The sequence below is a fragment of the Marmota monax genome, unplaced genomic scaffold (genome assembly GCF_021218885.2).
Source record: "Marmota monax isolate L192 unplaced genomic scaffold, Marmota_monax_Labrador192_F-V1.1 WCK01_AAM20220418_F8-fsc00074, whole genome shotgun sequence".
Taxonomy (NCBI): Eukaryota; Metazoa; Chordata; class Mammalia; order Rodentia; family Sciuridae; genus Marmota; species Marmota monax.
The window spans coordinates 3,726,713-3,754,234 of NW_026694232.1; the positions used below are offsets into that span (position 1 = coordinate 3,726,713).

Here is a 27,522-nt window from a genome sequence, read left to right on the forward strand (position 1 = left end):
CATAGAAATTTATAATCTACACAGACCTCATTGTATTCACAAAAATTAAGTCAAAATGGATTGCAGACCTAAATGTAAAACACAAAACTCTAAAACTTCTAGAACCTAGGGGAAAAAACCTAGATGACCTTGGGTATAAGCGTAACAAAAAAGACACAATTCATGAAAAAAGTGATAAGCTAGACTTCATTAAAATTAAAAATTTCTTGGGCTGGGGTTGTGGCTCAGCGGTAGAGCATTTGCCTAGCACATGCGAGGCCCTGGGTTCTATCCTCGCACCACATAAAAATAAATAAATAAATAAATGTATTGTGTACAACTACAACTAAAAATAAATGTTTTTTTTAAAGAGAATCTTCTCTGCAAAAGACAATACAGAAAATAAGCTACAAAATTATGAGAAAATACTTGCAAAACACATCTGATAAAGGACTGTTATCCAGTGCTAGAGATCAAACCCAGGACCTTCACACATACAAAGAACTCTTAAAACTCACCAGAAAGAAAACAAGTAACTCAAAAAGTGGGTCAAGGATCTTAACCAACACCTAAACAAAGAAGTTATACAGATAGCAAATAAGCACGTGAAAAGATGTTCCACATCAAATATTATCATGTATAGCAAATTAAGGCAACAATGAGCTATCACTACACATAACCTATTAGAATTGTCAAAGTCTAGAAGACTAAAAATTTCAAATGCTGGGGAGATGTTATGCAATGGAATTCACATTCTCGGCTGTTTAAAAATGCAAAATATTTGGAAGACAATTTGGTAGTTTCCTCTAAAACTACATATCCTCACCACACCTTCCAGCAATGTTTCTTTGTATCTACACAAACGAACTGAAAACTTATACAAAAACCTACACACAGGTGTCTATTGCATCTTTATTCATAACTATCAAAACTCAGAACTAATCGGGATCATTGGTAGGTCAATGGATAAAGAGGTTCAGTCAGACAAGAGAGTATTATTCTGTGCCAAAAAAGAAATGAGGTATCAAGACAAGAAGGAAATTTAAATGTATATTACTACGTAAAAGAAGCTGATCTGAAAAGGCTTCATACTGTATACTTCCAACTATAGGGAACTTTGAAAAAGGCAAACTATGTAGACAGGAAAAAGTCAGTGATAGTCAAGGAATGCAAGCTGGAAGAAAGAGAAATAGGCAAAGCACAGAGGATGTTTAGAGTAGTGAAAATACTCTCCATGGGACTGAGATTGTGGCTCAGTGGTAGAGCACTTGCATGGCATGTGTGAGGCCCTGGGTTCGATCCTCAGCACCACATATAAATAAACAAAGTGAAAACTCCATTGGCAACTTAAAAATATTTAAAAAAGAACACAAGTTTCTGTCACAGGTAACTTAAAAATAAATTATGAGTCAGGCATGGTGGCTCCCACCTATAATCCCAGCTACTTGGAAGCCTCAGGATCTCAAGTACAAGTTTAGTCTCAGCAACTCAGCAAAGACCCTCAGGAACTTAACAAGACACAATCTCAAAATAAAAAATAAAAAGGATTAGGGATATAGCTCAGCAGAACAGCACCACTGGGTTCAATCCCCCAAGTCCCCAAAAAAAGTTATGAATTCCTTTTTTCAAAATTATATTTACAAGTGTTCACCAGGCTGCACAAAATTCTAAGAAATATACTTCAAGTGAAAAGAAATCTAAATAAATTTTAAAAATACAAACCATTTTCTAAATTCTCCAAATATAACACACTTCTCTTTATACAAAGTTGTACACACTCAATTTTAATACCAAAATATACTACTTAAAATATCATGTATATAAAATAAAAACCAACTGTCCTTGAATTATATTTACCTATTAAACCTAAAGTCTCCATTATTTGATTTACAACTAAAGTATTCATTTCAGTAAAATCTTTAGATACTTTACTATTATTTTATCCAGTAGAAATATATACGTGGGGGAGGGGACAAGCAATTGTTAGCCTACCCTCTCTGCCTTTGCCATACCAATCCAATTATCCTCCATCCACATGGCCAATCATGTTAAATTTAACATTAGCTTTTTCACTGTCTCCTACTGCAAAATTAACCCTTTTTATTTTAGGATTCTTGAATCCCTAAAACTTGCTTGCAAGTTTACATACACACACATTTTATATGTCCTTTTAACAAAATGAAAACCCCATTCCAGTTGTTAAAGCAATGACAGTGACTACATTTTATTATTTTCTTAAATTGTTCATTAATCAATAATGAAAAAATGGACATTTATCACTCCAATACACTGCTCATTAGAGACCAAATTCCACGGGCAACCATTTTTTAAAGACTTTAAAATCTAGAAAGCACACCTTATGTAATCATTAGTCTAAAGAAGAAATAACTATACCACACTGCAGTCACAAACACACAACTAAAATGATTAAATTTTGAAATAATTTGTGCTTTTTAAAAATACTACATTATATGTTCAGATTCAGAGTTACAAAAACTAAATACAGTTCACATTTCAGTCATTATACAAGGGTTCCTGGAGACAACATTAAAGCAGGAAAAGGCATGGTCATGACAGATATCATCCATAAAAAAAAACTATCCAAAATAATTCTGTCACATTAAAACACTTTGGAAACTACACTGTCATAGTTTGAATATGAGGTGTCCCCTAAATGCTCCTGTGTTAATGCTGGGATATTCAAAGGTGAAATGATTGGATTGTGAGTACCGTAACCCAATTAGTCCATTCTAGTTTGAATGGACTAGGTGGTAACTGTAGGCAGGTGGGACAAGGCTGAATGAGATTAACTGGGGGTATACTCTGGAAGGGTGCATCTTCTCTAGGGACTCTTCCCTTCTCTCTGCTCCCTGACTACCAAGAGCAGAGCAGCTTCTCTCTGCTACTCACCATGAGAACCAGAGCAATAGAGTCAGTCAACTATGGATTCTGAAACCGTGAGACAAAATAAACTCTTCCTCCTCTTATTTGTTCTTGTCAGGTATTTTTGGTCAGAGTGACAAAAAGCTGACCAATACACATGCATTATGTGTAAACTAGTCAAAGCCACTTTAAATCAATAGTAACTCTAATTCAAGAGAGAAATCACAAAGACTTCCAGTAACAGAGGAATAGCACAAATTTTCCATGAGTAATATAAAGAACAAATCACACATATGTCCCTGGGTTTCCAAAAACTAATTCCCACCCATTCTTCACTGGTCAAAAAAGTTAGAGGTTTGGGGCTGGGGTTGCAGCTCAAAGGTGGGAGCACGTGCGAGGCCCTGGGTTCGATCCTCAGTACCACATAGTACCACATAAAAACAAATAAAATGAAGGTATTGTGTCCAACTACAACTAAAAAATAAATATTTAAAAAAAAAAGTTTGGGCTGGGGGTGTGGCTCAAGCGGTAGCATGCTCGCCTGGCATGCGTGCGGCCCAGGTTCGATCCTCAGCACCACGTACAAAGATGTTGTGTCTGCCGAGAACTAAAAAATAAATATTAAAAAAATTATCTCTCTCTCTTAAAAAAAAAAAAAAAAAAAAGTTAGAGGTTCTAAAGGATTTAAAGTAGACCAAGACCAAGCTGCATAGGCATAGTCAACATACATAACAGGAGATAAAGAGATCCACGACAACCATTTCTTAAATCCCTCCACCTAATTCATTTCTGTCCAATACTTTTATCATACACAGCCCAGTGGCTCTAAAAGTTCTGTCCTCAAACTACTGTTATTTGGAGCTTACTGGAACTGTGAATTCAAAGACCCTTTCCCAGGCCTACTGAACAGAAATGAGGGGAAGAGGGATGAGCAATCTGTGTTTTAGCAAACCTTCCAGGTGATTCTGATCCACACTCAAGTTTGAGAAACACTGTCTCAGTTCTTAGTTAATACTTTCACTTCTCACCTTTATCAAGGCAACAGATTCTTAAATCCCAATGCATCCTTTAAGGTGCTGCCAGGATGCTAAGATTACATTACCATGACACTCTAATTCCTTCAACAGGTCCCTCAACTTTCCAAAGCCCTAGGTTACCCATCAGACTGGACTCAGGGTATTCACACTGCCAAGATACACTCTACCATGTTGAGAGCCACAGCCCAAGGGGCCCCAGCAAACTTTCAGACTGCCAGCTGATGATTGGGTCCCAGCGGTCCCAGCAACTTCTAGCTGATTGGCTCCTCTGCAGTGATGCTCATTGAGCTGTTTCCCCGCCCTTTCAGACTGCCAGCTGATGACTGGCTCACAGCGGCCCCAGCAACTTCTAGCTGATTGGCTCCTCTGCGGTTATGCTCATTGGGCTGTTTCCCTGCCCTTTCAGACCAAGGAGCTGCTCATTGGGGGACTTTTTTGGCTCGGCCCACGCAACCCAGCCAATCTGCCTCAAGAGCAGGAGGAGTGGGGGAGGTTGAGAGGCTTGTGGGAAGCCGGTGGTGGCAGTTGGGCTCTGAGGGTTTTTCCTGAGGAGCTGTTTTGTTTGGCGTGTGTGGTTCTAAAAATAAAGTTCGTTTCTTTGTCAAGTGGCTCCTGAATTGTGCCCAGCCAGACTGCGGCACTACCACTGAGCTAAATTTCCAATCAGTGGATTCACTTGTAATGAACAGAGTATAGAAAATGAAAAACAGTTGTTTCACAGTAATAAAACCTGACACACATGACCTTATCCATCTGAAGAAGGTCAATACCACTGTGATAAGACATACCCATATGTACCCTACTCCCTTGATACAAGGCAATGAGGTAAATATATTGACTCTGTGGCATTCTTCCCAAGTACTCATAAGTTCATTCCAACATTAAAATTATCAGAAAACCCAACACTGTTTTCAAAACTGTCAAGATCATGGATAATAAGGCAGACAGAAATTGTCACAGATAAGAAAAAAAACTTTAAGAAAACAATTTAATGCAACATGGGGTCCTTGATTGGGTCCCAGAACAAAGAAAAGATGTTATTGGGGGAAAACTGATGAAATCCAACTAGAGCCTACATTTCACTATTGTATCGATGTAGCTTAGGTCGTGTGTGTGTGTGTGTGTGTGTGTGTGTGTACACCCCATTCCAGTTGTTAAAGCAATGATAGTGATTACATTTTATTTTATACACGCGCGCGCGCACACACACACACACACACACACATCATGGTTATAGAGAACCACAGAGAGGTTGGGTAAAAGGTACATGGAAACTTTAGACTATCTTTAAAACTCTTCTTAAGCCTTAAATTATTTCACAATACAAAGTTTATTTCATTTGTTTTGTTTTGTCTTGTTTTGTCACCAGGGATTGCACCCAGGGGTGCTTAACCACTGAACCACATCCCCAGACCCCTTTATTTTCCTTTTCTTTTGAAACAGGGTCTCTCTCTGGGTTGCTCAGGAGAGATTTGAACTTGTGATCCTCCTGCCACAGCCTCCTGAGCCACTGGGATAATAGATATGTGCTAACATTCCTGGCCACAATAACAAGTTTATAAAAGCAATATACATGTTATGGTTTGAATGTGAGGTGTCCCCAGAAAGCTCACATGTGACATAATGCAAGAAAGTTTTAAGAAATGACTGGGTTAGAGCCTTAGCCTAATCAGTGAGTAACTGAAGTGGTAAGGGTGTGGCTAGAGGAAGTGGGGTGTGGCTTTGGCTATATATTTGTATCTGGAGAGTGCAGTATATCTATCTACCTATCTATCTCTATCTCTATCTCTCTCTCTCTCTCTCTCTGCTTTCCAATCACCGTGATGTGAGCTGCTTCCCTTTGCCACACTCTCCTGCCATGATGTTCAGCCTCACCTGGAGCCCTAAGGAATGGGACCGGCTTTCTATGGACTAAGACCTCTAAAACCATGAGCCTCCCAAATAAACTTTTCCTCCTTACAGTTGTTCTAGGCAAATTCTTTAAATCACAACAGCAAAAAAGCTGACTAAAACAGTATATAGTAACAATCAATATATAATATATAACTCACACTAATGTTGCCAGATTCTAATTACTTTCGTATTAATGTAAAATCTTTAGGAATTTTAAAAATATGAGAATCATGATGGAAATGAGATTCCTCATTCTCAAGCAATTTCCCATTCCTTGCCCTCCTATTTTAGCATTTATCTATTAGCTATACAAATAACAAGTGAACTCCCCATCCCCATAAATTCTCAATCTTGATCACCCCCACCCATTCCTCAGAAAAACAAATCAGAGAAGAAAACCTTAGCTCTAAAATTTCCAATTGTTTTACATAATTGAGAAACATTGATCATTATACCATACTATACCATGTGGTGTCATTCACACCTATTAACACTACCAGCTTAACTCTCCCCCCACCCCCAACTCCCATTCAGAGCTAAAGACCCTTCCCTCCCAAATCCTTATCCTCCATGCACTACATCCAGGGCTAAAATATAATCCTGATGTTCTGCTTAAAACCCTTCTCTAGTTCTCATCAAAGAATGTCCAAACTCTTCAGTGCAACAACGTTCTTGCTTACCTTTCTTATTCCTTTCTCATTGCTTTTCAATTTACAAACCACATGCTAGACATAAACCAAACTGTTGGCCAGAAAAGACCACACTGTTAGATACCTTCATGCCTTGATACCCTCTCCTCCTATCATACAACCTATACATCTAATTTTTTGCAAATTATTTTATCATATGAAAATTCTCAATTAGTTGTCAACATGTCAGCTCTTGAAATTTTAGTATTAGTAAAGTTATAGATGTGAACAGTATCTTCTCATGTGGCGCTACTTCTTCTAATTCTCTACAATGAAATGGGATATAACTTATGCATGTGAAACTCAGGAAAGAAAAATTAATGAATAAAATTTTCATATTCAGGTATCTAAAATATATTCTTTGAGACTAATATTAATTGAAAATGAGTCCGAGAAATGCCAACTATTTCAGCCAGGTGTGGTGGTGCACACCTGTTCTCCCAGCAGCCAGGGAGTGTGAGGCAGGAGGATCACAAGTTCAAGGTCAGGCTCAGCAACTTAAGAGCGGACCTTAGCAACTTAGTGAGACCCTGTCTTAAAAAATAAAAAGGACTGAAGATATAGTTCAGTAGCAAAGCACCTCTATGTTCAACCCCCAATACTCGCTCCCCACTCAAAAAAAGGCAGGGGGACTGTTTAGGCATATATCAGTATTGTATACTTTCCCTACAATCTGGCTCAATACAATTTTTAAACTATGCATGTAATCCTAAGATCATAGAACTTTAGATCCAGAGGACACCTAGGAAACCCAGTATACTGTCATAAAAATGAAGGAAATGAAGTCTAAAAGAATTTAATAATTTCTTAGGTCACAGAAAGTTTCCTCTATGTAGCAACTCATTTTCTTATTTTGGTAAGCTAATTAAGCATTTTTAAAACTTAATTTTGTTACACACTAAAATTATTTAAGTGTCTCATTAGGATAAAGACAGTTATCTTCCTGAGAGGTTAAAATATCCCCTAAACTTGTATAATGAACCTGTTGACAATTACCTAGTGCCTTTAAATATCTGCTTCCATTATTATTAAATTAGCAATGTTAATACTAAAAAGAATACCAAAATAAATTGCATCAAATTTTTATTTTACATTTCATTTTAACAAGACAATTCATCTGAAGACCCTTGTTAGCTACAATCAAAGTACATAATACTACAATTACTGCCAGGCATAGTGGCACATACTGGTAATCCTAGCTACTCAGGAAGCTGAAACAGGAAGATTATCAACTTCAAGGTCAGCTGGGCAACCAAGGGCGGTAGAGTTAGGGATGTCACTTAGTGGTGAAGCACTTGCCTAGCACATATAAGACCCTGAGTTCAATCCCCAGTACCTCCCACAAAATTACAATTAGTATCACATGAGTATCCTCAATTTTTAATTTTAAAAATGAATTCTTTATTTGAAAAGGCTCAGAGTTAAAGATCAAGGAATATGTCACTTCTGGATAAAACAGAACTTTAAGTGCCACTGTATCATGAACTAAAGGCCCAATCTTCCCAACTAAAAATGAATACAAAGGTCAGTTAGGGAAAAAGGGGTCTCCCTAGACACTCTCTTATTTACTTAACTTTCACAACCACTGTTCTTGGCCTCCTCTGAGAACTTGGGAGAAATCAGTTTTAATGTGGCCATGTGGGCACCTTCCAAAACCAAATTGATCACAGTCTTTCAAATTTCCAAATTTAAAAAAAAAAAACAACAGTTGTCTCTACAAGAGAGGAAAGAGAAAATAAAAATTCAGGCACTGTCAATTTATATTTCTACTGTGTAAAGAAAGCCAATCTACTATGAAAGTATGAAACCAACTCAAAAAAAAAAGAACTATAGGGCTGGGCTGGGGTTGTGGCTCAGTGGTAGAGTGCTTGCCTAGCATGTGTGAGGCACTGGGTTCCATTCTCAACACCATATAAATAAAGGTTCATCAACAATTTAAAAATTAAAAAAAAAAAAAAAAAAAAACTACAGGGCTGTTGACAGAGACTTTTGGTAGCATTAAATTGGATCTGATTTGGATTGACAGAAAGCCCAGCTGACTTTATGTTCTTCCTATATATAAATAAATGTTCAATCCACTTTTGGATTCCACATTCCAATAACCACACCTCTCTTGGATGAAACCAAAAATAGGAATTGGGTTACTACAGTACAACTAAGAATTCTGACTCAAATGCCAACTTGAGAAGATAAGCATGATTAATGAAGACAATATTGTATGTAAATGTAAAGGAAATTTCTTAAATACAAATGATGGTACCTAGCCCTCAAGTTACTTGAATGATGAAGTATGTATCTTTAATTGAAACGAAATATTAATTTCTTTTTTTTTTAAGAGAGAGAGAGAGAGAATTTTAATATTTATTTTTAGTTTTCAGTGGACACAACATCTTAATTTGTATGTGGTGCTAAGGATCGAACCCGAGCCGCACACATGCCAGGCAAGTGCGCTACCGCTTGAGCCACATCCCCAGCCCGAAATATTAATTTCTTAAAACCTAGCATTTATGGGGTCTGGGGTTGTAGCTCAGTGGTGGAGCGCTTGCATAGCATGTGCAAGGTGCTGGGCTCAATTCTCAGCACCACATAAAAATAAATAAAAATAAAGGTATTGTGTCCAACTACAACTAAAATAAATAAAAATCTAGCATTTATGATTAGCACAAATGACATTTTAAGATCAGATCATTAATTATTCCCTTTACCTGTTTTCTAGATTGATTCAAATATCATCTTTAAGAACATTCCTCTAGGGCTGGGGATGTGGCTCAAACGGTAGAGCGCCCGCCTGGCATGCGTGCGGCCCGGGTTCAATCCTCAGTACCACATACAAACAAAGATATTGTGTCGCAAAAAAACTAAAAAATATTAAAATCCTCTCTCTCTCTAAAAAACATTCCTCTAAGAAAAACATACAGCTCTCATCATGTCACTGGGCTTCCAAACATAACTACTAATTTAACAAAACCTCTTCTAACCCTACCTTGAACACCCTCTTTGAATAATTTATTTTCAATATTCCACTGTAAGGATGAACCAGTTTAAGAATACCAGCAGGTGACAAGAACATTCCTAAAACATTAATTCACTCAAATATTTACTAAGTCCCTGCCAGGTTCTGTTCTAGGTACTGGAGACAGAGTGACAAGACAGAGCCTATTTCTGTTCTCATGAAATTTAAATTCTCCAGGGAAGAAAAAAAATCATCCATTAAGGCTACTTCATTAGAAAAAAAAGATAAGTGCAATGAGAAGGGTCTTATGACTAAAAATGGTTGGGAATGTGCAGCTGCTTCAGTGTCACCTCTTTGGTGTAATGGCACTGAAACTGAAATATGAATGACATGAAAGAGTAAGGTATATGACAATATCAGGGCAGAACATGAGGCAAAGGACAACGTAATTAAGATGCTGAGACAGAGATAAACTTGTTCAATGAGTGTGGAGTTGGTATGGCTGAGCACAGGGAACAAGGGGAATAGTACTATGAACTAGGAAAGGTTTGTGAGGTGCCTGGGGACCAGATCACATGGGGAAGAGGTGGCTCAAAGGCTAAGGAAAAATGTCTGAACTTTATGCTGAATATGATGAAAACGCCTTCTGAGGAAGAGGAAAGGAAACTGACATTTCCTGAGTATCTCTACAGTGCCAGACAAAACCTTACACACACACACACACACACAGTGCTGTGCATTCTGTAAGACAATATATACATTCATGAAAAACTTCACTTTGTGCAAAATCACCTGTTAAAAGTAACAGCTTTATGAAATGTAAAAAAAAAAAAACAAGGTTAAGGGAGACATGCAAAACTTATGCAACTTTATAAGCAAAACATTAACAAAAGCAATTAAAACCCATACAAAATACTAATAAATTTTTAATGTTAAATTCCTCATAAATAATTGCAATATACAACATTAAGTTGTGGGGGGGTGTAAGAAAAAGAATACCTGAGACTGGTCATGGTGGCACAGACCTATAATCCCAGCAACTGGGGAGGCTAAGACAGAAGGATTTCAATTCCAAAGCCAGCCTCAGCAACTTAAAGAGCAACTAAATGAACTAAGTGAAATAAAAAATAGAAAAGGGGGCTGGGGTTGTAGCTCAGTGGTAGAGCACTTGCCTTGCAGGCGTGAGGCCCTGGGTTTGATCCTCAGCACCACATAAAAATAAATAATGATTTTGTGTGTCCATCTACAACTAAAAAAAAAAAAAGGAGTTGGGGGGCTGGGGATATGGCTTAGTAGTATAAAGGATCCCTGGATTATATCTCCACTACCAAAAAAAAATAATAATAATAAATACTTGAGAATGTTGGTGCACATAGGCAAAATGCTCAGAGATCGGGAAGAATCACACAATAACTTTCAAAACTGAAAACATGGCCAAACTAGGCCAAAAGGAAGAAAGAACTCAAGAGTGACCTCCATGGCTTGTTGCATTCAGCTCTTAGCGTACTTTGAGCTCAGCTATTGCTACTTGGTGCAAAACATGAATACACCAGAGAAAATGTATAAGCCAGAGCAATTTCCTTATTATACTCACATAACTCCCCTATTTACAATCATACAGAGCCCATTCACAAACAGACATACACTGGAGTAAAACCAAGTGTTCTTTTTAACTTATGCCATCTTTGTATTCCAATTAAATCCTTGTAAGTATTTGGTATTTTGCAACTAGAGGAACTGAAACTCCAGAGAGATAAGTAGAAATGTATCCAGATTTTACAAAGAATAAAACAGAAGATGCAGAATGTATTCTGAAATCAAACCAGAAACACCCCTGCCCCCATTCACACTGACAACTACTACTCTTACAGTGCTGGGAATGGAACCCAGGCCTCACACATGCTAGGGAAGCTCTCTACCACTGAAATACAGACCCAGCCCTCACACTGACAACCATCCTGAAAACTACGGTTTGAAGATGGCTTCAAACCTAACTTTTAAATTATATCATAGGCATTCATAGTAATATTTATCAAAAGTACATGAGTATGTTGTTACAGTCTAAAAATAAAAAACAAAACAAAACACACTTTCCTGTCATTGCCAGTTCTCACTTGTAGGAAGTCACTGCTATGCTAAAAACCAATGTATTCACTACCAAAACATATGAGTCATCTAGAAGAAAACACAAGAAAGGCAAATGAGGCTAGCTGAAACAAGGCAACAAGATCCCCACAACATCTGACCCAAAGAGGGGTGGGGTGGAAAAGAAATTAGAAAATACACCTGCATACAATGAGTAAAGTATTTAGAGATACCAAAGACCAAGTTACCTACCTGAGCAAGAGCACACTGGTCCAGACAAGCAAACATAAAGCTAAAAAAGCCTGTAGGATGCATTCATTCCCTCATTTAATAACATTTAGGGGAAAGTGAAAATATTCATCTCTTAAATGTACTATCCTTGGTGATTTTAAATTTACCAATGAATTTTTAAAACATTCATTTTTAAGTATTCTTTTAAAATACCACTGAAATATTGTAGCAATCGTTTTAGTTCACTTTTAAACTGAAAATCCTTTCTTCCCTGACAACAAATTAATATTTCTATTAAGCAGTTCAAATGCATCCCTTAATGACAAAAGGGTCACCTAATTTGGAAGGCTCTCCTAATTTAGAAGGCTCCAAGTAAAAGAATCAAGGAGACCAAGTTCTCTCATCTTAAACCTCTACTCCAAATATCCCAGGTCTCAGAATATTTTGATAAGTAAAAAAATGTGGCCCTGCTCACCATGACAACATGGTGTTACCATCACCTACTCTTATTCAAATTATGACCTTCATCTGTCTTCCAATTGTCTTGTTGCCACTTATCAGCATCAAGTGAAAATCTAATGCTACCACCAGTCTACACTCAATAGTAAAACACTGGAAGAAAGTGCAAATTGTTTCCACAACAGACTGTAACTAAAGTAGGAGAGGAGGCAGCCAAAATTAAGAGGCAATCTGGGCCACAGACTCACTTATAGAGCAAGGGCTAGTTTAGGACTTAGAGCATAAACATCCTCTGAGCCCTGGGGGAAAGCCAGACTCAAAGGCAAAGGCATCAGAAGATTTATGAACTGAGAACTCATACCTTGAAGGACAGGATGCTGGATCATCAGGCAGACCCTCACAATTTTGGGGGGACTGAACTCAGGGGCACTCAACCACTAAGACACATCCCCAACCCTACTTTGTATTTTATTTAGAGACAGGGTCTTACTGAGTTGCTTATTAGCACCTCACTTTTGCTGAAGCTGGCTTTAAACTTACCATCCTCCTCCGGAGCCACTGGGATTTCAGGTGTGTACCACTGCACAGAGCCAGACCCTCACAATTCTTACATATAATAAACACAATGAGTCCAAGGGGCAATGAATTTGTGAAATTGGGTGGGCTTCTAGTTTTATATATGTGAATCATCTTAAGATCAAAGTTCTACTGTATTATAACTATAACTCAGAATTTCATGTGTTCAACTAAAATTGAATGGCAAGTCTATCGGGTATCAGGCACTCTACTAGGTGCTGAAAATAAAATAAGTGAAAGACAACTGTCTTCAAGGAAGGCTCTCCCTAATAAGAGTCCACAAATTAACTCTGGATCAAGGAAGGTCTGTGCTAGAAACAGAGACTAGAGGTCATAGATCAGAATGTCAGTTTAAATATCACAGAAACTTAATCTTCAAATAGTATAATTTCATGCAACCAACATGTTAAGGCATGTTCATTTTTGCTTAAAATAGTATAAAGTAATTATCCAAACTTTTTCTCTAATAGGATATAAGAAACCTACTGTAACAGTCATTCCTGTTAATCATTACTACCCTTTTATGGGAAATATTCACAGGTCTTAATCTGCAGCTGCTTGCAGATTTCCCAAAAAGTCTTTATGCTTACATTTATTAGCCATCAAAATTCCTTTTATCCTTTGTATCTTACTTACAATACACACCTTACAAAATTGGTGTATCAAAACTTCAGAATCCTAACACAGCCTTAGAATACTAGACACAGCAACAATAAATGGGACTTATCTAGGCCTCCATCGTTCGGAATGTCAACTTGTTTCCATTCTGAGTGCAGAAAATCACAATTCTATATTCCTTTGACCCACCATTTTCTAAATTCAACGAATAATAAAATCATTATTTTTAAATACTGAAATGGGGAATGATGATGTAGCTTGGGGATACAGTGCTTGCTGAGCATGAATGAGGACCTGGTTTTCTTGCCCCAAAATATAAATAAATAAATGCCAGTAGCACCGGCACACACCTATAAACCCTGCTACTTGGGAAGCTGAAATAGGAGGATGGCAAGTTCAAGGCCAACCTGGACAACTTAACAAGAATGTCTCAAAATAAAAAGGGTTAAAGATACAGTGGTAAAGCACCACTGGATTCAATGACCTACGTACCACAAATAACAACAATAATAAGAGGTTTATAAAAGTATATTTAAAATAGAAAACAGGGGCTTGCACATATAGCTCAGTTGGTAGAGTGCTTGCACAAGGCCCTGTGTTCAACCCCCAGCCCCACACAAAAAAAAAAAAGCGGAGAGGGACAGAAAATTATGGAAAATAACTGTATGTCTGGTGTTCAAGTATCAGCTCCTGAAAACTTATTTCAGTTTCTTTTGTATATATACATATCATGTGTTGCACCATACGTATTTTTAATAAAAGTTCATGTCATAGTTTGCATAAAATGTAATATGTATATGTATATGACTGACCCAAGCAGTACTGTTTGATCTCCTAGGAACTGGAGAAGAGGAGTACAAATTCTCCCCACCACCACCACCATCCCAGTATTAGGAATTGAACACAGGGGTACTCTACCACTGAACTCTCTATCCCTTTTTTATTTTTGAAACAGTGTCTCATTAAGTTGCCCAAGATGGCTTCAAATTTATGATCCTCCCACCTTAGTTTCCTGAATAGTAGAGATTACAGGTGTGCACCAACATACCTGGCCAATTTATTTATTTAAAAATAAAATTTTTAGTAGTTGTAGATGAACAGAATGCCTTTATTTTATTTGTTTTTATGTGGCGCTGAGGATCTGTCTCACACATGCCAGGCAAGCACTCTGCCACTGAGCTACAGCCCCAGCCCCAATTTACTTTTTAATGAAGGTAGCAATTTTCTTTTTCTTGGAATGTCAAAATGTGATCAAATTCAATATAAAATACTAACGCAAAAGAACATGGTTATCATACATTAATGAAGCTCCATAGTACACAATCTTATTCTATACTGAGCAATAAAAATTCAGTCACCAAATGCAGTCTTAGCCCTCTGGATTAGAAATTCTAACATTTATTAGCCATCTCATCTCTGTAGTTGGCACAGCAGCCAAGACAGGTTTACAGAATAAGTTGTCAGAAGAGGTGTCAATTTTCCACCTCTCTTCAGCTGTTTCTGCTGCAGCTAGCAAAGGCCACCAAGAGTAGCTAACATTTACTTATTAAGTACCTCCTCTCTCTCTCTGCCATACTCTATGCTACTTTACATGTGTTCCCATTTCAGTGCTCACAACTGCTTTGTGAAGAACTAATTATCCATTAGTCCCATTTTTCAGATGTGGAAACCAACTGGAATAGTTAGATATCTATTTCCCAAAGCCCTAACAGTAAATAGGAGTGACAGGATTCAAACCAGGTATGCCGGGCTCTAGCTCTTCACAGCATCAACCAATAATGAGAGATTACTGCCAGATCAGATCCTACTTCGTCCTCTGTTACTGATGAAGAGAGGGCCGTGGCTTCAGGATTGCAAGCATTAAGTAACTGTGCCACAGAATTAAAATCAATGTTTCTATCTCCTTGGAGTCAATAACACATTAAGTTCACAGGTCACAGTAAGGTCCATACAATATCAGAATGCATAGTTCCATAAGTCCCACTGTACCCAAATGTATCACAATTCCTGAAATCAACTATTAACCTATGAGAATCCCAATTTTCACCTGATTCCTAAACCTTTGGAAGACTAATACCTTTGAAATAAGACAACACTTATGTACTTCTGGACAACAAAACCTCCTTTGAAAGCTGGCACTGAATTGTTTCTAATTATCAAGCTTGGACAGAATTCATAAATCACAAGTTCAGCACTGGTCTGTTATTCTGCCAACAAATCTGAGGAATAAAAGTGTTTCCAATCATGTCAAGCATGGTGGACCACACCTGTAATCCCAGCTACTTGGGAGGCTGACATAGGAGGTTTGCAGGTTCAAAGCCAATCTCAGCAACTTAGCAAGGTATCTCATGAGACGCTGTGGTAAAGCACCCCTGGGTTAAATCCCCAGTACAAAAAAATATGTATGTGTGTGTGTGTGTATGTGTGAGAGAGAGAAAGATTTGTGTCTGTGTGTACACGTATGTACATACGTACATACAGTTCTACTTCTGTAAAAAACTGCCTGAAAAGCACAAGATATTAACAGTTTTTGCTCTTTTGACTGTCCAAATTCAAAGATTAAAAATTCTCAAGGAGATACTTTGATTTTTCACAATTACCATTCTCAAAATGGTATATGAACATATTTAAATAATTCAAAAGATTATAAATGAATAAGTCTCTCCCACACCTGACTAAATGATCTGTCCACTCCAGCCCCACCCCAACACCACTGCTGGTCTTTTACACATCTTTCTACATTCGCTAAGCATGTACAACAAGCATATACGTAAACACACATACTCTTACTATATATCCCTTTTTAAATTAAAATGACAGTAAACGATATTGGATTTCCCAATCCCTTGTTTTTTTTAATTAGACATTTTTGAGAAGAAACTTTAAATATCAGTGAAAACCACCATATCTAAACAAATCTTATCTATAAGGGAACAATTCACACACAAACGTTTCTCAACAGATGTCAAAACTTTGTGACTTCTGTTGGCTGGACACAAGGAAGTCTAAAATCAAAGATGTAATACCACTGTGGGCCTATTTGTTGTTCTTCTTCTTCTTCTTTTGTTTTTGCACAAGAACAGGAAATCTCTACTTCCCAGACACAACACCAGACTACTCCTAACCCCATTCTAAGATCTTATAAATGTTCATTGCTTACAGAGAAAAGTGATTTAAATAAACACTGTACTAGGGGGAAACATGTATATTATATTTTGTTATTAAAAGGTGCTAACACTGGGAAGAGTGGCACACACCTGTAATCCCGGCAGCTTGGGAGGCTGAGGCAGAGTTTAAATCAAGAGTTTAAAGCCAGCCTCAGCAAAAGTGAGGCACTAAGCAATGCAGAAGACTCTTTCTCTAAATAAAATACAAAATCGGACTGAGGATGTGGCTCAGTGGTCAAGTGCACCTGAATTAAACCCCCAGTACCAAATAAATAAATGGTGCTAAAGAACAATTCTATAGCCACAAACCATACTTTAAAATTCATACATAAGTTCTATTTCATAAAAGAATAATTATGCAGAAAAACAGAAAAGGATATTAAGGAATTTCATTATCTATTACCATGATCCAAATGCCTAATACTGTGAGTTAATGGCATGACAGAAACTAAATAGAAATCAAACAAAATTAGCCTACACTCTACTCAATTAGTCTGTTCAAATTAAGGGAACACATAGAACACCTCCCCCTAATTCATCAGCTGTGTTCTGTGTGTAGTTAGTAACCAAAATGCTCTATTATTTTAATACACATCTGGGCATGGTGTTTGCTTACTGCTAATAGAGTGCTTTCAAGATTATTGTTCTACAGAAGGCTATATAGCTTTTGAGTCAACTATTAATTGAAGCAAACTTTCCATATAGATATCCTTCAAAAATTATTAAAATGACCGAATCTTAGAGAGTTTTAATAAAGGAATTAAAAGTATTAAATATACTCAATCAATCGTAGGTTGACTGAGTATATTTAATATACATGAGCAAATTTTAGGTAACATTTTATCTGATCATATTGATATACATATTTGTATAAGTGAAATGATTTCCCCACACAACCATGGTTATGCTCAAAAAAAAAAAATTACTAAAAAATCTGCTCACTTAATATTGGATCCCTGTTAAAATGCTAATCACCATTCCGAGAAATTACATAAAAACACAAAACATCCACTTAAAAACCGTGTAGAGTTCACTGCCCCACTCTTTAGAATACTAAAAAAGGGCAAGGGAGAGAGACAAAGAAAGAAGTAAAAGCACTAACTGATATCTCTGACCTCTGATGAAACAAAGAATATCAAGTAGAATGATATCTAGTCCTAAAGAGTTAAAAAAAAAATTACTGTATTAAAATTTTTAAACATCCTGTTTTTAAAAAAGTTTTAACACATCCAAAGTAAATTTCATACAAACAACTGTTCTATTAAGATAATGGAATAACTATCTTTGACTCTTGATCATCACCTTCTCTTCTTTTTCTTAAATTCTACCTCCTACAAGAAACCTACAAGCCAGGCATGGTTGCCCATACCTGTAATACCAGCAGCTAGGGAGGCTGAGGCAGGAGAATTCCAAATTTGAGACCAGCTTCAGCAACTTAGAGAGGCCCTAAGCAACTTAGTCAGACTCCTGTCTTAAAATAAAAAATGAAAAGAGCTGGGATGTAGCTCAATGGTAAAGCCCTTCTGGGTTCAATCCCCAGTACCCAAAACATGAAAATATAAAAAAGAAAAAGGAAACAAACCTTCAGTAGACAAAGGGGGAAACAGGCAAACTTCCCACTTTAAATATTCAACACCTACTCTTCCTCATTCATTCCTCAATTTATTCATTTCATGTAAATCTTTTCCTTAATCTGGGTATTCTTTCTATATTTACTGAAATTTAATTATTGACCTTTCAGCATGACTCTCACAAAGTTCATTATATTATTTCTGAGTTACAAAACTAAGCTCTCAGAAAGCAACATAGCTCATTTTGACTCAAAATCTTGCAGGAAGCTTTCATTTTAAAACTCTAAAAATTTTTTAAATGTTGAAAAGCTATAACACCAAATTAGTTACCTGTAGAGTCAATTACCCTGGTTGATTAGAACTAATATCGCACAGATCTACCATAAAACTTATTGAAGGAAGATGGTTAAGATGACATTCTTCTGGTAGATTAAACCCACTTACGCTGTATAATAGACACACTCTATATTGAATATTAATGTTAATAGTATTAGCCCAAATGAGATTCTAGTGTGGTTAGAACGCTATATGATGTAACAAGAGTTAAAGCTTTAGAAAAATAAAAAAAATTTAAAAAAAAACAAACCTATGTAGGTATACCACTGAGAAAATAAGGAAGAAAAGCCTTAAAGATTTAGAATTTCAAAAAATTAAAAATTTTAACAATATTTATGTCAGCATCCCTAATCAGAAAATCCAAAACTTTTGGAGCATCAACATGACCCCACAAGTGGAAAATTCCACACCTGATTTCCTATAACAAGATGAAGTCAAGCCACCGGCACACTGAAAGTACTATATAAAATTACTTCAGGTTATGGGTACAATGTGAATGTGAAACAAATGAATTTCATGCTTATACTTGGGTTCCATCCACAAAATCAAATCTGAAAAAATTTTTCAAAATCTGAAAAACTCCAAAATCTGAAACACTTCTGGACCCAAGACTTTCAGATAAAGAATAGTCAATCTGTAAAATTAGATAAAGTCAACTCAGTGTGACATGGTTCCTAACTATGTTTTGACTCTCTACTGTGGCTACTATTTCACCATTAAGAGAACAAACCTATATCCACTTTCACCTAACTCTTAAGAATTGACAAGGATTTTTTCCTTCACTCTGGCAGTATTAAAATTCAAATAAACAATTAAATATAAATAATACACCTAAACCTTGGAAATCTAATTCAAAAAAGAAGATTCTGCCTTATTAGTAATAGTGAAATAGGGCTATCACTGCTCTCATTTAAACAGAGGCCCTGCATAAACAATTCATTTTAACATGAAAATAGTATTATTTCAGCTCTTGATCAAAAAAAAAAAAAATTCTTTTAAAAGGAAAACAGGTTCTTCCCTTCTAGAATTGTAATATGTAGTTGAAACAACATGCCACATGCCACAGAAACAACAGATATGCAGTTTGTTATACTCATTAAATGCAACAGGATCTCAAAAAAATATCCTGAGTCAAGACAGCCAGAAAAGACTTTACAGGAGTAGTAGGACTGAAACTAGGCTATAAAAAGGACAAAGGGAAGGAATGGAATGAACAAAATCACAGAAATTTGTAATGAGTATGGCAAAACTGCAGGATCTGAAAGATAGGCAAGAATCTCAGTTAGGGAAGAATGGGAAATAAAGCTGACTAGGTAGAATGACACCTTAAAAGCCAGACTGAAGCATATGAACTCAATCCAGTTGACACAGGGAATCCATTATGGGTTTTCCAGCAGGGGAGCTGACATAATGAAACCAGTATTTTAAATAAATTACACTGTCAGTAGTTACAGAAGATAGGATAGAGAAGAAAGGTTGCTCAGGACAACCAACTAAAAAATTAAGGAAGGCAATAACCCAAACCTAATGACCATTCCCTCACTTATTCATTCACTATAGACAGTAGACTGCCAGGTAAGAACACTGGCATAAACTATCAGACAAACTGAGCCTATATCCCTACTCCTGCCCCTCACTACCTAAACCTCTATTTTCCTGTTAAATTAAGGATATCAGCTGCTCAGAGTGCCACAGTACTTGTCAAAGCACCAGTACAGTCTTGATCATTGATTATTATGAGCAAAAATCACTGCTGTTATAAGAATGGGAAATGAAATCAGGACAAGATTTATAGGTATTTCAGAGGAAAAGAACCTTCCTGACAGAACTGATAATATAGAGCAAGAACTCAGGCAAATGGTCAAAACTAGAGGGGAAGAAGGAAAAAAAAAAAAAAGCCTACTTGAAGTAATCACTCCAAACTAAAAGGCAAATCCTAGGCTCTGCTGAATCCAGCCTCAAAGGAGTTACACATTTTTATTTTAAGACTTGGAAAATGTTCCAAATGGTGCAAGTAGATTTAAAAAGTCAAAACTCAAGTAAAAGAATAGCAACAAAGGCATGCAAAAGGTCCAAGACTATATCCACACCAAAAAGTAGTGCCCAGTGTTAACATTCAATCTAATTCTTCAGGGTGTATCTAAGCCCTTATTCACAACTTTGAGAATAAATAAATTATTGCTTTTTATTTCAAATGTTCCCAAGACCTCAGGAAACAGAACTGCAAAAATTTTTTTGACATTATGACCCTACTAAAACTAATAACAAGCAAATAAAATATAATACAAAGAAATGAACCTCAAAACCAAACCCATCCCATTACACTTAAGGGATCCTTGGTATGCCAAGCATCTACACATATTACAAACATTTAACTCAATCTTCTCAACTGACATAAACTATCAAACAAACTGAGCTCAATGACTGCCCCATTCATTGCCCAAGTGAAATAACTACACAGCAGGAGTTACTACTACTCCAAGATCACAGAGCTAGTGAGGGATACAACCTGAGTTTGAATAGAGGCAGTTCTCCACAAGGACTCTCATTTAAACCACTATACAACACAAAAATATAAATGCTATTTCCTACATAAGTTTTCAGAAATGTACACTTTTAAGTTAGGCATACTCTTATTTGCTCTTCCTTGCTAATTTCATGCACAGATTTATACTCCATGTATGTATGATATGTCAAAATACATTCTACTGGGGCTGGGGTTGTGGCTCAGTGGCACAGCGCTTGCCTAGCATGTGTGAAGCACTGGGTTCAATCCTCAGCACCACATAAACATAAATAAAATAAATAAAAGGTACATCAACAACTAAGAATATTTTTTAAAAAACACTGTACTGTCTTCTATAACTAAAAAATTGTAAAATTTTTCTAGCACAGAACAGAACATTTTTTTTTTCTTTTGGATACTGTAATTGAACCAGGGGCACTTTACGTAACACTGAGCCTCAACCCCAGGCCTCTTCTTTTAAGACAGGGTCTAAGTTGCTTAGGGACTCAATAAATAGGCCTCAAACTTGAGATGCTCCTACCTCAGCCTCCAGAGTCACTGGGATTATAGGCATGCGCTACCATGCCTGGACCAAAACAACATTTCCGCTGGTGGTATTTCAAGAGGCTACTTTCACCACTGCTAATCTCAAGGTAGGAAATACAGCAGCTAACAAGAAGATTGCATTTTATTAAATAGTGCTAGGGAGTAAAGCACAATGATATGAATCCTACAACTTTCATTTATCCAGTACAATCACTTGACCCAGTTAGTAGAGCTACAAAACTGAAAAAATATAAATGTGATTATAAACACAGTTTTTGTAGGGCACAGTGACACACACCTGTACCTCCAACTACCCAGTAGGCTGAGGCAGGAGGATCAAATTCAAGGCTAGCCTGGACAAACAGGGAAGAACAAACAGGGAAGGAGATAGCTCAGTGGTAGAGGACTGGTTTATCATACACAAGGCCCTTGGTTGAGGGTCCCCAGCACCAAAGAAAGGAAAGATTTTTGTAAGGATATCTACAAACCAAGACTAAAAAAAAAGCTGGGAAAATCTATTGCAAATAAAGTCACCACAAAAGAACACAGACTGACATGGTTTGAATCCTAGTATATCACTGAACATTTTGGGAGCCTTGAACAAGTGAATTAACTTCTTTGCACCTGTTTCATCCTCCACAAAGAAAGCCCAAAACTACTGACCTTAGCCTAAGGTCTAAATGACACAAAGCACCGCCCACCTCCTAGAGCACAAACCAGGCTGAGCCCCTTTCCTCTGTCTCTATAACTAAAGGACAATTAATTGCCCTCTGAGTACAATCCCAAAGGCAATAGGTAAAGCCAAATTCTTCAGCATCTACTTTCTCAAAGAATTGTTTTTCTATCTTCAAACTTCAATTTTCTAGTGGTGGTAGAGCAGGAGATAGTGCCAAGGTGGTCTGCAAATGGACCACTTTTAACCAATTCTTTTCTACAGTTCTTAAGGTCCTATCCCTTCTCTGCTATGGGAAGGTCTGAATACAAAATACAAATGCCTCATGTTAGATCCTTTCTTTTTTTTGCATTTAAATAACTTACACTATCAATGTTATAAATGTCAAATTCACATGTTCTAGAAAAATACAAAGTCCCAGGCAGTGCCAGTATTTCTGCCATTCCCCCACACTTCCTCCAATTCACATTCTCCTCTATTCTTTTTACATAAGTAACTCTGAAATTGAACAAGCCCAACAAATAATTTCTACTAACTCCATCTAAAATGTGTTCTAACAAATTCTTCATAGTAATCCTGCTATAAGTTGTTGTGTAAAGGGGATTCCTTTGCCAGCTACTCATCTGACCAGGTTATATTTATACAGTATTGCTATATATGAACTAATGTATTTAATCAACAGGTTAATGTTCCAAACGTTCATTACTCACAGCTCCTTTTGTCAGTAACCCCATGTTTATATTAAGCTGCTGCCCTTTCTCATTTACTTGAAAGGTTCCCAGTACAGAGGAAGCAGTTTTTTCTTGTTTTCTTGGTAGATAGGTATCTTGATAACTGTGCAAAAACGTCCATTTGTGTTGAGAACACAAGTATCATGAAGATTCCTGAACATATGTAAAAGTTTTAAGATATTTTAACACTTCTATTACACAATCAATAAAAAATAACAATAATAATTTCCATAAGGGGGCCATTCCAGTTTCTCCCATATTAATAACCAAAACTGACAGAAGAATGTTTTAAGCTGATGGTGAGCTTAGCAGCAATTTTTAAGCCATTAACGAGTCACAATAAGTTCCTCCACTGTAAGCAAAACTTTCTCATGCCCATACTGTTTTCATCCTCCATACAGTTCAGCAATTTGTTCTAAATACTATAATCTGATTCTAACTACTCAAATGGCCCCCCAAAAAGTAGTTATTTATGGAGTTAATGATTGCAACTGCATACATCAGACAGTACAGGATAGCAGAAATGAAAAAAAAAAAATCATATACCAAACAAACAGGGAAAACCGATTTAAAAGCAAGAGTATTAATACACAACACGCCTGACCGCCCACAGGCATGTTTTCTTTCTGCCTCCCCTCCCCCACTGGTAAATGCAAACTATTTCTAGAACTCCGAAAGATAATTTGGGAAGCTTGCCATTAACTCATATGATTCAATCCAACATATACAATGTTTTCATGGAGACAAAGCTGCCCTACTTCCCTAAAGATCATAAAACTTATTGAAATGGTGAGTAGATACAGTCCCCAGGAAGTCAGCATTAATGAATTCACCAATGAGCACCGGTCTTATTTAACAAAAATGAACATGAATCACACTGGGAAACCCAAAAAGTCACTGTCTTCAATGTGTAATCAGGATATTTATTGCAAGTCGCTTTAGTAAGAGGATAAAAATCCTAACGATTGGACATTATGTTATCCAAACTGGAGTCTTTAGGGAAGAGAGGTGAAGATGATTACTCAATTGTATTGGGGGCGGGGAGACATTAATACTAAAAATTCAAAATAAAAATAACCCATCATTTCACCCACCATATTTTATTAACAACATGTTTAGATCAGCATAAGGCTCCTGTTTGGAAAAGTCAACAGTAAACTTCCCTAACTGTAAATTACATAGGTATTGAAACTCACTACAACTGGTACCTGCAAAGTCCACGATTTTAAGTAAACTCCAAACACGCAGAATATATAATTTTTAACTAGGTTCTAAGACTTACCCCCCGTATAGTCACCAAATTATTTTACAGTGTGGATAACCTAACAAAGAGAGATTTCTTAAAAGCCATCACAACCCAAATTTTACATGGAACACATCATTTCCACAATCTAAATTTAATTCCGGTTGCCACTGCAAAGTGATGCCTATTTCAGCAAATTAGGAACTTCCAAAAATACTGAACACGTTAACGCATGCATGGCTTTCCTAGTGCTGCCATTTACGATTAATATTTCGCTTAAATAAAAGTCTGCTTCTTTTAAAAAAAAAAAATGACATCGGTTGCAAAGAGGAAGTTACCGAGAAACCACCCTCACAACGTGGCCTTTACACTGTCAGAAAATAATGTGACTCCGTGCCACCCAAAACTTACCAGGACGCTGGCAATAACTTTGCCAATTCTACACTTCTGAACCCAACTTCAAAGAGTCTCTACCAAATACCTCCCTAAGAAGGCAGAAAGCGCTAAGTTACAAACAAACACGTCCCGGAGTGAGGCCCGGCGGCCGCGCGCCCCTCCCCCCGGCCGGCGCCCCCGCCCCGGACGCGCGGCCCCAACGGCCAGCCGCCCGCAGCCCCCTGCACTCCAGCCGGGGTCGCCGCGCAGGGCCAGGGAAGCGCCTCGGGAGGGGAGCGGATTCTCATCGCAGCCCAAGGTTTAACAAAACAGCATGCACCGAAAGGAGCCGTCTCCTCTGCTAAAAATAGGCTATAAAGGAGTCGGCCTCATGATGGCTCCTTGATTCAATTTGCTGCAAATTCTTTCCTGAAAGCCTTGCTCGCCTCACATACACACGCACAAAAAGGGGGTGTAAATGCACGAAGGGTGGAAGAGGGGGAGAAGGCCGAGGTGCACATTTTCCGAGAAAACAACAACATAATTAGGGTGAGGATCCCCAGAGACCAGGAAAGGGTAGGGGGTGGGCAGGCACGTGAGCATTTCAAAGAAGCCTGAGAGGGAAAGGGGGGATGGGGGCACCCTAAATGCCCTCCCTCCCTTCCCCTCCCCCACCTAAGCCCCAGCTCCCCAAAGGGCCAAGTTGAAAAATGCATGTTCCGCGGGCGCCCCTCCCCCCCCCGCGGCCCGGGACCCCCGGCCGCCTCCGGCTCGCGCCCCCCGCCCCGGCCCGCGGCCGCCCCACTCCAGGGTCCGGCCCCCGGCGCTTACCTGGAAACGGTGGCCTCCAACGCCGCTCCCCCCTCCCGGGAATGGAGGCACAAGGAAATTCCCCTCCTCGCCGCCGCCGCCACCGCCTCCAACCACCCCCAAAATAACCCCTCCGGGGGGTGAGAGGCAATTATAACCCCGGCTAGCGGAGGGCGCGGGGGATGGGCGCGGGCGGGCGGGGGCGGGGAGCGCGGCGCGGGTCCCCAGGTGGCGAGCGGAGGTGCTCCCGCCGCGGGGGGAGGGGCGGGGGCGCACGCGGCCGGCGGCGGGGGGAGGCGGCGCGCGGGGGAAGGGCGCGAGCGGGGAGAGGAATTGAGGCAGAAGGTAAAAGCTGTTACTAAGGGAAAGAGCCAAACGGTTCGGAGCAGCCAACGGCTCAGACACTCAACACTGGGGAGAGAGGAATGGGGACCAGCCAGGCACAAATGAGCTCGCGAGGCCCGCGGCGGCGGCGGCGGCGGCGGCGGCCGCGCAGCAAAACAAACCCGAGCGGCCTGCGCCGGGCGGGCGGGCGCGGGGGGGAGGGGCCGGCGGGGGAGGGGCGCGCGGACGCGGGCGGCGGCGCGGCGGCGGGGGGGGGGGGCTCCGCCGGCCGGCTTCCTCCCTCCCTCCCGGCCCGCTGCTGCGGCGCTGGGGGCTGGGCGTGTGCGGCGCATTCTTTTAAAAAGAAAGCTAGCCCCGCGGGCTCTCGGAGACGCCCGGCGGGCACCGGCCGCCACACCCCGCCCCCATCGCCGGGTGGCCGGGTGCGGGGCGGCGCGGGGGAGGCCGGGAGGCTCGCGCCGCAGCCGGTGCGGAAGCGCGGGTTAACTTTCCCGGGGAGGCCGCGGGCTCCCCGGCGGCGCGGCGCGGCTGGCTGGGCGGACACGCGGTGGGCATGTGCGGGAGCGCGGCGCCGACATCATATGGCCATTTGTTTGCGAAAACCTCGGTGCACACCTTTGTGTGCGTAAATACATGTGTTTCTCGGAAGCGTACCTGGAAAGGTGCTTATCTGTAATCAGCGATTTTCAAAATGTAATCCAGGTGACCGGATCTGTAGAGAAAACCTGCACACAAGAAAAGGTTTTTGATACAGAACACAAAACTGTAATCGAAGTGTGTATGCCCAAATGTACTGTGAATCAAACATATGGTGGTATTTATCATCTGGTGGGTCTGTTCTAAAGGTTTAGTTGATCGGTTCTCATTTCACAACAATAAAATAATGTAACTATAAATACATATATATCAGACAATGCAAAGTCAGCAGTAGAAGTTTATCCACTTTGTGTACTTTTTGCATGTGTGTAGCACGTCAAGGCAGATTATAAAGTGTAACTTAGATGACTGATAATGCGACATTATGATTGAGGGAAGGAGTGCAATGTTTTTTTTTTTTGTTTTTTGTTTTAAAGCACATTTGGTGTTAATCTTTATAAGCCCCTCAGAAATCAGGGGTGAAGGGTGCTTCTCGCACCCGGTATACACCTAGGACATAAAAACCAGCCACCCTTTTAATTTTAAGATATGACTTAGAATTTTTTTTTTGTTTTCAGTTATTACAATTTTCAAAGTAAAATAATATTTTCGCAGGCTGGATAAGAGGTTCTGTTCTCATATTTTTCTAGCAATATTTGGAAGTATGTGGTAATCATCTTAAAGCAAATCTTTCCTCTGAATAAGCAAGAGACCTAAATTTTTACACAAAGTATTATTTGAAATAACTTTAACCACTCTGGACTCCAAGTCACCTAATAATTCATTAGTTAGGCAGGTGATTTTGTAGCCAAGGTCAGTGTCTTTCTCCCTTAATGAACCCTTGGTTGGGGGAAGCAGCCAGAATCCTTTTCCTGACTAATCCTTTTCCTGACTAATATAAGAGGTGGGGGGGGGGGGGGCGGAGGGCAGGAAAACTATCAGAGAAAATAGAGTGGGATTGGAAACTCCCTTCCAACCACTAAAAGGAGAGTTCAAAGCATATCAGTGGTGTGTCCTTAGAGCTATTTTCATATATGAAAGAGGGAATGTTAGATTAAACAATGTCACCTGATGGGAATTTAGATAACTGCAGGTTTCCAAAACACTCTGCAGAGTGTACAGGGAAACAGCACAAATAAAACCAGTTTTGTATTTCTGCAGGATTCTACAGCCCATGCTT

The 27,522-nt window shown here is 38.9% G+C and overlaps 1 protein-coding gene across 7 annotated transcripts in view; it reads right to left on the reverse strand.

Annotated features, from left to right (window-relative positions):
- The window catches only part of Tbl1xr1 (TBL1X/Y related 1), a 154,767-nt gene extending 129,229 nt beyond the window's left edge, over positions 1–25,538 (reverse strand). For 3 of the 7 annotated variants that reach the window (XM_058586190.1, XM_046466852.2, XM_046466855.2), the window contains exon 1: positions 25,383–25,538. The gene's annotated coding sequence lies outside the window, so the exon portion shown is untranslated. Of the gene's footprint in view, positions 1–22,912; positions 23,543–24,587; positions 24,726–25,382 lie in introns of those variants that run through there. The other 4 variants (XM_046466853.2, XM_046466856.2, XM_058586191.1 and 1 more) reach the window with 3 other exon arrangements.
- Between the last annotated feature and the right edge of the window lie 1,984 nt (positions 25,539–27,522).